The following is a 14,187-nucleotide window of genomic DNA, read 5'->3' on the forward strand; positions in this document are numbered from 1 at the left end:
GCATCATAACCATGAGTAATATAATCAGACTCAGAAAGTTATGTGAGTTGGCATTACCTGAGTTCATGCTGTCTTGGAAATCATTAAGTTTATTATGGTTTGGATACGCCATGTTTCCCACTGCTTAACGTTCAAGTGTGGCATCTATAAATCAAACACGGCCAGTTCTGAAGTACGTTTGACAACTGATTGATTGATTAATCTCAGTTTTGAGCAGAATAATTGGCAAGAACAGGGAACCCATTATAGCACTGCATTATTTATAGAAAGAAGAAGGCTCAGAATTACCTGCAAGACAAATACATGAGAATCTTCTCAATTCTAATAACAAAACCTGACTTTACAAATGGCTGTCCAGGCAGACAAGAAAGTAATTGAAAAGAATGAAACTCACCAAGTCTCCAGACATGAAGAATTACAGATACAAATTCAGATTTTTCAAAGCAGCAAATAAAATTAGTAGTAACTAGGTTATTATAGAGACAAGCCAAACAAGAAATTCCAAGATAAAGGACTGCAGATAAAGAGTCAAACACAAAGGTGTTTAAAAATGAACATTAGCATTCCAGGCAAACACTTTAAGCTGACTCACAAATACCAACAAATCTTGATAACTCTTTTTATTAGGACCAAATGTTTTCTGTTTAAAGGGCATCCAACATGTTTTTCTTGGGTTTTTGTTTTGGCTTGGGGTTTTTGCTATGTGTATTTTTTTAAAGATGACTTATGGCTTTAAAAGAAAAATAACGACATTTGAATTCAGTGTTTTACCCAGAACTGTTTTTATCAGTGTTTTGTTCTCAGCAGCAATGATTTTATTTTTTTCATAAAGCCAGATTCGGATCGCTCACTTGAGCTGGGCCTGCGGGAGAAACACAGCATGTGTGATGAACTGATTAATTACTAGAAATCAAATGCCTTGCAATCCAGGTAGAGAGCGAGAACCAGAAGAGGAATATGGAGGGAGGGATTCCCATACAGGCACGGAAAGTCAGGAATACCTTGGAGATAAGGTTTCACTGTGGTCAGAAACAAAGGACTGAAGAACAACTGTTTATTTTCCACGGTGTAACCTGTCTCACCTCTTTCTCTTTTCTTCAGTTATTTCTTTTTGAAGCAGAGCTTGAGACTTCACGAAAGATATTTTGATATAAGTTTAAGCATGAGTATTATGTAGAAACCTACTATAGAAGTCTCTCTCTCATATATATATATATATATGTGTGTGTGTATATGTGTGTGTGTGTGTGTGAGAGAGAGAGAGAGAGAGAGAGAGAGAGAGAATTTAAATGTAGCTTCCCTATAACAAGGGTTCAGTGACCCTAAGAGATTCCACTTCACCCCACCCTTTTATTAAGTAGGAAATTTAAACATATGGCTTTTAAAGCCAAAGTCTCTTAAATCAACTTCCATATTTTTCCATCCTAAATCGATATATAGGGAAAGGGGCTGGAGAGACAGCTGAATGGTTAAGAGCACTGACTATTCTTGTAGAAGACCCGGGTTCCATTCCCAGCACCCACATGGCAACTGACTACTGCCTCTAACTTCAGCTCCAGGGGATCCAACACCCTCTTCTGACCTATGCGGACATTGCATGACACGGGCGCACTTACACACATGGGCAATGTCCATACACATAAAACAAAAATAATAAAAGGTATTTTAAACAACACATGGCAGCACAGTATTCTTATTGTTTTACCACTCGTTTTTACACTCCCTGAAATGTAGATGGTAATTCATAATTAAAGGTTAGGATATGTCTTATCTCAAGCTTCATGTGCATAAATGAAATCCTTTGAAGACTCTTCTTAGGACGAGCTTCTAATTTGAAGTGGAGTGTATGTCTGTCTACTAGGGGTATATAAACAGAGCCAGAATAACCGGAAAGGTTGGGAACAATATATTGTCAACCTCCGAAACATGGAAGGGCGTAATAATAATCAGACGGGATCAGTTTAGTAACAAACTTCTCATGTCTTCAGAGACTGTAGAAATACTCGGTGTTTTCCTTTACCTGGACCTTCCCTGAAACAGATTTTTTTTTAAGGACTCAAAACTGAGAGAAAGAACAAGAAACCAAAATCTTCCTAGACCCAAGTTTCTCTAGCAGAGAAAACCAGTGAACTCCAAGTGTGAAACCTACAACGACTCATGAGTTTTGAGAAAGGGGACTGGGGCAGGTTGGTTTCTTTACCATACCTAATATCCATAAAACTTCCATGAGCCTCACAGATCCATTTGTACCAGAAGACAAGGGTCAAAAGTTCCCACATGGAATTCTTGCACTGTTTGCCAGGTTGTGGCTGCTGTTTTAATTTTTTGCTTCTGGGGATCATTTGTTCCTGCAGAAATTGCTTATGCAATTTACCTTCTGCCTCTGAGGAGTTTCTAGGCAGAGAACTCAGAACTGTGACTGGCCACATCAGATCAGATCGTTTCTCAGAAAGTTGTGTGGTACCCTTCAACTCCATCGTGGCTGTTTCAGTTCACTAGAAACATCTGAACCTCCCCTGAATCAGATTTTTCAAAAAGAACTCAAAACTACTGAGTGAAAGAGTATGAGACAAAGGTTTTCCCAGACCCAAGCATTTCCGGCAGAGAAAACCTATGAACTTCAACTGTGATACTCACCTCTGGAGAAAAGGGAAGAAGTTAAAGCCATAGCAGTAAATGATTTAAGATTTTAATTTTAAGGTTAATTTAAGGACCTTTGTTTTGCAAACCCCACAATTTATTTTTTTTTAACTTTTACAAAAACTTTATTGAGAATTTCATACATGTATATAAGGTGTTTTGATCAAATCCATGCCCACTACCTCCCCTCCAACATTCCCCCCTCTGAAGAGGTAACCCTAAAATCTTTTAAGGATTAGATTCAAGCTCCCAAATACTTTTCACATTTTTGGCCTTTGGAACAGAGTATGTTGCTAACAGGCCCAAGGACATTTTGACTTTCAGCCAAGAAACTGACTACTTTTCTTCGGGGTCTTTTTACCCTAACTGCCTAGCCAATTCCTACCTCCTATTCTTATCACACCATCCTCTGAAGAGTTCACCCAAATGGCCAATAGGGAATAGGGACACAGACCACTCTGGCTTCTTCCATGCTGAACAGGGACGCAGGGTGAGGCAATTGGAGTACCCTTCCCCTTCAGTGGGTCTATCTAAAAGATTCCCAAATTGCATAATTCTTATCTCAAGGAGGAAAAGGAAGCCTTTGAATTGTGAATAAGAGATGTGAAGGAGAAGTAAAGGCAAGAGTAACTAGCATTACAAGTTCTAGACAGGGAACTAGAAAAAAGAACAGGGAAATTTTCAAATGTTCATATGAGAGTCCACTGGAGTTTCTTGACAAGGGCTTCCAAAAGCATCCCTCTATTGGGTTCTTCCTCATTTTTCTTTTGTCTTTCAAGGTTGGACTAGTTAGTTGGCTGGGAAGAGTGGCTGTATACTCAGGTGAGGGTCTAGTGACCCTACTTGGCACTCCTTTAATGAATGAGCACAACCGTCAACAAGCCCAATTGTCACTATGTTTAGTGATCAGGCTCAGCAGAAGGGACTGCTGTATAGCATCATCTTTGCACAACACAGGTGGACTTGCATACATGTAGACAGCACTCATATGCAGAAAATTAAAAACTCATAAATAAAATATTTTTAAAGTAAATAATTGTTAAAAGAATCTCTATTGGTACTTATAAGTTGTGGGGATTTGACTGCTTCAGCTAAGGTTACTACAGAGGCGTTTGTTTGTTGAAGGAAATGCTATCTATAGGGCACTTCTTTAGTTATCTCTCTACAGCTATTTTGTAATACAAGCTGTATTTATAAGTCAAGGTGTTGAGTGGTGTTCATGAGGAAAATCATTTTGCTTAAAGTGTATGAGCATTTCTAATTTGCCACTTAATATAGGTAAATTATTTTTTGTTAACTTTCTGTGAATAATGTCACAAGCTCTCTTAAAATAAAAAAGAATACCTTTTCAAACAAACAAAAAAAAGAGATTAATTTATGAAAAGAGTGGGCTCAACATGGTGGCACACACCTTTAGTCCCAGCCCTAGGGAGGAAGAGGCAGGTGGATTTCTGAGATCTGGGTCAGCCTGATCTACATAGTGAGCTCCAGGCCAGCTAAGGCTACAGGGATACCCTGTCTCAAAACAAACAAGTTAAAATAAAAGATGTAGGGCTGGTGGTTAAAAGCTCTTTAAAAGAGAAAACCAACACCAAAAGATTACAATGCTCTGGATTGCCTGTGACCCGGCCCTCCTACTGTCCAATGAGCAGGCTTTCTCTGGAGTTATCAAGTTTTTCCTGTCCCGGGAGTCTGGTTCCTGCAAGTCAGCAAGACCCCTGACAGAGGAGGACGACTGGAGAACTGAATCACTCTTTGCAGCAGGACACACAGCTAGGAACCTGCATGCACTGGATACTGTTTGCTGCTAGTCACCAGATTATACATCTTTACTATGTTTCATCTTCAGGATGCAAAATGGACACAAGTATGAATTAGAGAGTAACACCCACATCGCAGCTGATCTGAACAGAGAACATTAGAAGAGAAGAAGCACAATAACAAGAAACTGTAGAATTTAAGTTGCTGAAAGCACCTATGACTCAGCACTCCTCCTATGACTCAGCACTCCTATGACCCAACACTCTCTGACCCAGCACTCCTATGACCCAGAACTGCTCCTATGAGTCAGCACTCTTCCTATGATCCAGCACTTTACCCATGACCCAGCACTCCTCCTATGACACAGCACTCCTCTTATGATACAGCACTCCTCCTATGATCCAGAACCCCTTCTATGACTCAGAACTCCTCCTATGACCCAGCACTCCTATGACACAGCACTCCTCTTATGATACAGCACTCCTCCCATGACCCAGAACCCCTTCTATGACTCAGAACTCCTCCAGTGACTCAGCAATCCTCCTATGACCCAGCACTCCTCCTATGACCCAGAACCCCTTTCTATGACTCAGTACTCCTCCTATGACCCAGAACTTCTGTGACCCAGAACTCCTCCTATGATTCAGCACTCCTCCTATGACCCCAGCACTCCACCTATGACTCAGAACTCCTCCTATGACCCAGCACTCCTCCTATGACTCAGCACTACTATGACCCAGAACTCCTCCTATAACCCAGAACTCCTACCAGGACTCAGCACTCCTCTGAAATGACAGGTGAAGAGAAGGGAGCCTGCAGCTCTAGGTTGGACTGGGCTGGAGCACACAGATAGGATGTGACTCTGCCTCAAACAAGGGGAAAGGCCAGAACTTGCTCCCTAAACTGTCTTCTGACCGCAGGAGTGCCACGGCACATCTACATCTGCACCCCACATACGCATGTCTTTCACCTACACCTACCCCTCCTCCCCTACACATTTTATATCCACACAAATGCACACATTTTATACCCACACTTAACCCCACACCCACACACATACACACTGTAAACACATACAACATACATACACGTAATATACACATATTATACACAATGTATGCACACACAAAAGTAAGCACACACATTGTACATACACAAGATGTACAGACACAAATGAGTATACACATTGTACACACATGAACACAAATAAGCACATAGACATAGTACAAACAGAATGTGTACACAAGTATACATACAATACACACACAAAATACACACACGAATGAGCACACACACACATTGTACACACAAGCACAAATGAGCACATACACATTGTACATATACTCAATGTACATACACTCAATGACACACACATAGTATACACACAGTGTGCACGCACATACAATGTATAACCCCACATGAATGAGCACACCATAGCAGACATACAGTGCACACACAATGTGCAAGCCCACATGAGTGAGCATACCCACACAACCCCTAAAAAGCCAAATGAAAACATTTACTTTCACTGTCCTGCTTGCACATTCTCATTCCTTCCGGCTGTCCCCCATTTTTCCTGTCATGATAACTGACCCCAGGTCTCCATCCTCTCCCCCCTACTTGCCGTGATTTCTTGGAGCTCTTCCTCCAGTGTGGAGATACAGGACGGAAAATGCCAACTCTCCTGCTCCTTGTACATCCCATACCCTCGCCTCAGGGTCCCATTTCTGCTACTGTTTATTTGACAAACCCACTGTTAAGTGGTAGCTGCTCTCTCCAACTTCCCTGTTCCCATATATCCTTTACTTTCTAATTTTTCAACTACTTGAAATGCCTCTTACAGGCATTAAATATTTAAAGAGTTCTATATATTTATTTATGGTGTTGCAATTTATTGGTAAGTAGGATGTGATTTTTTTGAATATTTTTCACTTTAGTAACTTTTTAAAAATTATCTTCAATCAACTCTTTTTGCTAGAGAAATAGCAATAATTTCTGGATGATACTAACTCTGGGCCCTTTGATGTGATGATAGTTTGGAAAATCGTAAGATATGGTTTTATTTAAAAAATTACATTTGTGTTTGAAGTACATTGAATGATTCCCCCCCCCAGCCCTTTGGCAGAAAATTTACCTCTAATTATGTTTACCTTAGGCTAGTATTAAAATTGGTTTGCACTGCTTGACATGAAGGGAGCCTAAGGGTGAGGGCACAGAAAGAGGAACTTGATGCAGAAACATACAGACTAGGAAGATGTCTGCCCAAGGGTGCAGATTTAACCTACATAGAACCAAAAGTGGATAATCCACAAACATATAACATTTAGAGGCATTTGCCTCTAAAAAGTGAACTAGAAATCTTATTAAGACTTTTCATTTTGGCTATTTTTTTTTAATTTTTAACTACTTTATCTTTGTCTACATAAAAATCACACAAAATCTGTTTAATCTCTACTTTTGTGTTACAACGTGTGCTTTTCCTCTTTATAAGCAAATGCTTTAATTGCTGGTCATTCCAAACTCAGAGTTTCCCAGCTGTCTCTACTTTGGAAGAATGTGAGTGATGCTCTTTTCCTGTGTTTCTGTTTCTTCATTCAGTTGTTTTGCTTCAAAGCTACACACATTCACACATGAACTTGGACAAACCAAGTTTAGAAATAGCTATAAAACTGGAACAATATTGCTCCAGGTGTGCCTGGGAGGTGTTTCTAGAGATGAGCAGCTGAGTTAAGTTCCCTGAGGGGGATCTCAGCCTCTAATATGGTGGGCATCATCCAAATGACTGTGAGACCACAGAGGATGACGTAGAGCAGGCAGACGTACCTGCTGTCTTCCAGATCCGGGACGATTTCTCATTCCAGACTCTGTAGTCCCAGGACTTCAGGGCTCATCCCACAGACCTGCTGGGCTCTCAGGCTATTGGTCAGGTACACCATGGGTTCTTTGATGCTAGGACCTTCAGCTTTGGACTGAGTTGCCCACCTGACTCTCCATGAGCTCTGGATCCAACACCCTATCACAGCAGTTCTCAGCTTCTCCAAATCACATGAACTAATTATCCTAATACCTGCTCCTTGGTCTTTCCCTCTCTCCTGTAGCCTCTGTCTCTCTAGAGAACCTGAGCCATACATCTCTTCCTTCTATTGCCATTAACTTTGTCAAGAAAAGAATGGCATGTGTAACACAGCATTGGGGTTTTCTCCATCAGGTTCCAATGATGTATAGCTAAGGTCTCAGGTGTGTTTATAGGATCCCTTAGAATTCCCGTAGGTTAGAAACACTATTATCTTCATTTCAAAGAAGGGAAATTTGAGTCATAGAGACACTAAGTGGATTGTCAGAATACTATTGACAAACAAAATATAATATGCTCAAACCAAACTGTATGTCCGCATTTATAGCCAACTCACTGATGAATCAGCAGTGTTATACTGTGTTCCATTGTTCTTTACTGCTGGTGATTGCATGATCAACATAAAGATGTCCATTGAGCAGTCTTCAAAATGAGGAAGTGAGTAGTTTAATAAAAAGATCTTCAAAGACAATATATTCTTCCTAGAGTTGGAAAGGTAAACTCAGTCACTCAACATCAAAGGCTTTATTAAACCCCTATTATCTGTCGGTTACCATGTTCCTACTACAGATAAAGCTGTAGGCCTTTGGTGCTGCCTCAAAGAACTTGCAACTCACTGATGTCTTTAAGAGATAGACTTATTTGTAAAGCTCTACCTAGGATTATATGACCATGCACTAAACAGGTTCAAAATATTATGGTATTCTTTGGGATCTGTATTTGCTCCCTGGTCTTCCCCTTTGCTGTCCATCTCATCCTTTTTACTGGTCGTTGAGGATTTATTCTAAGCCTTTTCTCATGTAGGCAAGTTTAATCCTATAAGCTATATTAAGTAGAGACTAAATATAAGAAGATTTCAAATTATTTGGCTTATCAAAAGATTTTTTAAAAGATCATGTAAGTCCCCTATCGTGATTATAGGGGCTTCTTTCAATTTGCAGAGGTAAAGATGTTTTGGTATCACATCAAGATTGCCAGTTGAAGGGGACATTTGGGGAGATCTGAATGAAACTGAAGCAGGCGTTTTCGGGGGAATATTGTCATAATACATTGTATACAGGTATGAAATTCAAAAAGAATGAATTAAAAAATAGATTAAAGGCTGAGTGCCTTCTAGCATTTTATCATTAAAAATGTCTTCCTGTTTCAGTGGTCACAACACTGCTTCGAGTCACCTGAGGCATTCTTCCTCTCCTCAGTCACCACCCAGCACAGAGTAGCTTTCAGGATGATTTTCCCACCCCTCACTGCTGCAACAACTCACCATCACAGAAAGTGTCCAGCACATTTCATGTACAGAAAATGAACTACTGAGTGTGGGAAGACCGAGGCTATTCTGGGACAGTACAATACACAGTGCTTACAAGAAATCAAACTGTGTCTGAATCAGATTCACAAAATTCCCTTCACCATTCCAGTGCTCTATAATCCTATGCCTAGGAAGCATGTATTAACTGTCAACTCATGTTTCCCAGCATCTGTCTGGCTTGAAAATGATGGTCTTGGGGCTGGAAAGCTGGCTCAGTGGGCAAGAAAACTTACTGTTTTTCCAAAAGACCCATGTTCAGTTCCCAGCATTGATGGCAGGTGACAGGCAACTGCCTGTAACTCCAGTTCTAGGGGATCTGATGACTTCTTCTGGCCTCTGTGGTCACACATATACATGGAGCATACACACACATCTATACATAAACAAAAACTAAAAACAAGCTTTAAAAAGTTAAAAAGGTGGATTTAGGGGCTAGAGAGATGACTCAGTGGTTAAAAGCAGATACTGCTCTTGCAGAGGACCAGATTCCTCACAGCAACCAAATCTGGCAGCTTACAACTGCCTGTGACACCATCTCCAGGGGATCTGATGCCTCTGGCCTCTGCAGACACCTACACATACCTACTCACAGACACATACACATAATTAAAAATTACACATGAAAAGGGAAGATGACCTCCCCACGCGCACATTCTGTTTCACATACAATACTCTGCGCAAGTAGAGATGAGAGCTAACAGGAGTAGTTCAAAGTTTGTCCTAAATACTTACATAAGGTCTATTTCAACTTAACAAAGGACTCTATCATCTGCCTCCACGTTTTTTATCTTTATGTTTTCTGATTTGTTCCACAAATCTCTGTAACTATTTTTCCTTTGTTAGCTGAAGGTCACAAAAATGTGAAATGATAGTACTTTCTAAGAAGACAGAATAATCTCCACACACACACTACTGAATGATGAATGGGCCAAAGAAGTTATCAAGAAATTTTTTATAGCCTGGAATTAAATGCAAGTGAAAACAGAACACAACAAATCCTAAGACATATTAAAAGCAGTCCTAAGGGGGAAATTTATATCTCTAATGTCCTACATTAAAAAAAAGAAAGCACAAATAATTGATTTAATGATATGATTTAAGAATCTAGAAAAACAAGAACAAACCAAACCTAAACCCAAAAGATGAGAAGAAGTAATAAAAAGCAGAGCAGAAATCAATAAAATAACAACAAAGGAAACAATAAAAAGAATCAATGAATCAAAGAGCTGGCTCTTTGAATAGATAGACAAGATCCAACCAAGAGCAGATCCAAATCAACAAAATCAGAGATGAAATGGGAAACATCACTAAAGATCAAAGTAATCCGGATCATTATAAAGGAATGCTTTAAAAGCCTATATTTCTTTGAATTAGAAAACCTAAAAGAAATGGATGAATTTCTAGATTTAACTAAACCTCCAAAGTCAAACCAAGAACAGATTAGCAACTTAAACAGACCCATAACAAATGAGGAGATCATAACAGTGGTATAAAGCTTCCAACTCAAAGAAGCCTCGGACAAGATGGACTCACAGTAGAATTCTACCAGCCCTTCAAAGAAGTACAATCAATACTGCTTAAAGCATTCAAAATGACAGAAACAATGAAAAAAGAAAACATTTCAAAGCTCTGCAAAACATTAATATGCAAACCAGATAAAAACACAACAACAGAAAGAAGAAAACTACAGGCCAACATCCCTGATGCACATAGATGGAAAAATTCTCAGTAAAATACTTGCAAGTTGTGTACAGGCATATATCAAAAAGGTCATCCAAGAGATCAAGTTGGCTTTCATCCAGAGATGCAGTGATGTTTCAACATACATCTGTCAATACATGTACTAAATCATATATATGGACTTAAAGACAAAAATCACATAATTATCTCAATAGATGCAGAAAAGGACTTTGACAAAATCCACATGCCTTCATGATAAAAATCCTAAAGGGAATAGGACTGGAACAAAGATACCGCAACATAATAAAGGCTATGTATGATAAATCCACAGCCAATATCATTCTAAATGGAGAAAACCCTCAAAGTGTTCCTATTAAGATCAGGAATGAGACAGGGTTGTCCACCATACGTACTCCTTTTCAATATAGAGCTTGAAACCCTAGGTAGAGCAATAAGACAAGACAAAGAGGTTAAAGGAATGCTAACAGGAAAATTAATCAAACTATACCTATTTGCAGATGATATGATATTATACATAAATGATTCCAAAAAACTCTACTAGAAAAAGTCTAAAAATGTGGGATTCAAAATCAGCTTACAGAATTCATTAATCTTTTGATATACCAATAGCAAGCATGAAGAGAAAGACCATGGACACACGCTCATTCACAACCACCACAAAATATAAAATAAAATATCAAAGAATAAACCTAACCAAGGATTTGAAAGATACTGCAGTAAAAACTTTGAATCTTAGAAAAATGGAAGATACTAGGAAATGGGAGGAATTCCTATGCTAACATGTTGGTAGAAATAATATTGTGAAAATGATCATCTGTGACAAGCAACTTACAGATTCAGTGCAATTAAGAAAAAAAAACAATGACGTTCTTCACAGAAAAAAAATACTAAAATTCATATGAAAGCACAAACGTCCACTGAATAACCAAAGCAATCCTGAACACGAAGAACAATGTTGGAGAGACTACCATGCCAGAGCTCAAAATATCTTACAGAGCCATAGTAATACAAATAGCATGGTACTGGCAAAAAAACAGACATGTAAACCAGTGGAACAAAATAGAAGACCCAAACATGAATGCATGCAATCACAAACACGTGACATTTGACAAAGATGCCAAAAACACACTGGAGGAAAGTGAGTATCTTCAACAAGTGGTGCTGGGAAACTGCATGTCCATGTAAAGAAGAATGAAATTAGACCCATACATTTACACCACTCAAAAAACAACACCAAATAGATCAAAGATCTCAGTGTGAAACTTGAAATACTGAAACTGTTAAAAGAAAATGTAGGCAGTACTCTGCAAGGTATAGGTGTAGGAAAGGACTTTCTAAATCGAATTCCATTTGCTTAGGAATTAAGGCCAACAATTGAAAATGGGACTTCAATAGACTAAAAAGCCTCTGCACAGCAAAGGAAACAATCAGTGAAGTAAACAGGAAGCTCATATGGTGGGAGAGAATCTTTGTGAGCTATACATCTGCTAGAGGCTTAATTTCCAGAATATACTAAAACAAAGAATCAAGAAAGCAAATGACCCAATTAAAAAGTGGACTACAGATCTGAATAGAGGATTCTCAGAAATAGAAATAAAAGTGGTTAAGAATTACCTTTAAATGTGTTTGATAATTAGGGAAATAGAAACTAAAACTACTTAAAATTTCTTCTTGCTCTAATCAGAATGACTAAGATCAAGAAAACAACTAACAACAAATGCTGGTGAGAATGTGGGGAAAGGGGAGCCCTCATTCACTGCTGGTGGGATTGTAAACTGGTTCAGCCACTAGAGAAACAAGTTTGGAGAATTCTCATAAAAGTATAGAGATCTACCAGATGACCTAGCTATAGCATTCCTTGGCATATATCTAAATGTCTTGATATTCTACTATAGAGACACCTGCTCAGCCTTGTTTATTATTCTTTTCACAATAGCTAGGAAATTGAAACAGTTTAAATGTCCCTCACTTGGTTTAAGGATAATGAAAATGCAGTACATTTATGCAATGGAATTCTACTGAGCTACAAAGAGAAATAAAATCATGAAAATTGCAGGTAAATGGATGGAACTGGAAACTCTTACTGCATCGGGTAACCCAGATGCAGAAAAACAAGCAATGTATTTCTCCTCCCTTTTGTTGATCCTAGCTTTAAATCTTCAGATGTGAATATATATCCTGAAGTAACTGCAGGATCCAGGAAAGAAGAAAGGGGACATGGGGGAGGAAAGGAGAAACTCGAGGCTCCTGTGTGGGACGCAGGTGTTATCAAAAGGGAAATCGGAAAAATGGATGGTACTTTAACTGGGGAGGGGAAAGGAAGGCTGTATAGGAGGAAGGCAAGGAAACAGAGATAAACACTACTAAGCTTGTCTCAACAAAGCATAGGGAAATTGGTGATTTCATAAGCCTACTGAAAAATACTCATACAATATATGTGAGTACATATTTATAGCTAAATGGCTATATAACAAATATCACAGTGCCAGGCATGGGAGACCTCCCTTTGAATTGTTAGTCAGAGTAGTCCAAGAGACTCCCAAAAGAAAAGTACAATAATACTTCTTGGTTGCCTCCCAGAACTTGAAGTTAAGACCATATTGCTGAAGATACCATATACTTCAGTCACGGGACTTGGAGTAATTGAACTGGAACTGACCTGGAAGCCTGAAGACCAGTTCTTATAACATCAGAAGGAGCTATACGAGCTGCCAAGGAGAAAACCAATCAGTAGCCCTACCCAGCTGTAAAGTCTGTAAAGTACATCAATGAACTCCCAGTAAAATATCTCTGTTGGTTCAATAATGGCACTTTTATCTTAGGGGTAATCAACAGATGTCTAATTGGACTTAAAGCCCAAGCAATAGCAGAGAACCCTTGCGTTGTACTGCAAATATAGCCAAGTATACATGATTGGAGGTCATAGACCACTTCCCTAGACCCATATAATTTCTTACTATATTTTTTTTGTTTGTGTGATTTGTTGAAACATGATCTGTCTGTAGTCTGAGCTGACCTAGAACTCACTATGCAGACTGGGGCTATGCAGACTGGGCAGAGAACCCCCTGCCTCTGCCTCCCATGTGTTGGGATTAAAGGCGTGCACCAGCATACCTGATTGTACATATTCAAATACCTATCCTTCTATTAACAGAGAAGTGTAACTCTCACCACTTATCAAAGAAGCTTCATTTTTGCAACAAATGGAGACTATTATAAAGTTCTACAACTAATCAAAATGCAGACAGTAAGCTACAAGTGGTACCTTGTCTCCACTGATACATTTACAATGCAACCCCTATACCTAAGGCTCAGGGAACATCTGGAAGTGTTTGAGGAAAAAAATCCAAACTCCAGAGAAAGAGGATGCCTGCACTTCAGACACGAGAGGAAAGCTGAATGCACAAAATTTCCATAATATGGCACCCTAACAATACACACATAATGACAAAATCAGGCCACATGCCAATGTGGATGGGGGAATGGCACAGGGTCCCAGTTCTACATGAAGGGTTACAGGCAATCAGTGGATGCTGAGGGAAGGGAAACCAATTTTCTCCAGGGATGAGCTCCCTGATAGGTTATCCAATCCCAAGCGATCAGCCCTAGACACAGGAATAGACTCAGTGTATTATGAGTGTCTGTGAGAAATAGAATTGGATCCCCCAGTCACTGCAGAGTTTTCTGGACAATACTGACCAAC

Source organism: Nannospalax galili, unplaced genomic scaffold (assembly GCF_000622305.1).
Source record: "Nannospalax galili isolate Female #2095 unplaced genomic scaffold, S.galili_v1.0 scaffold9, whole genome shotgun sequence".
Lineage (NCBI taxonomy): Eukaryota > Metazoa > Chordata > Mammalia > Rodentia > Spalacidae > Nannospalax > Nannospalax galili.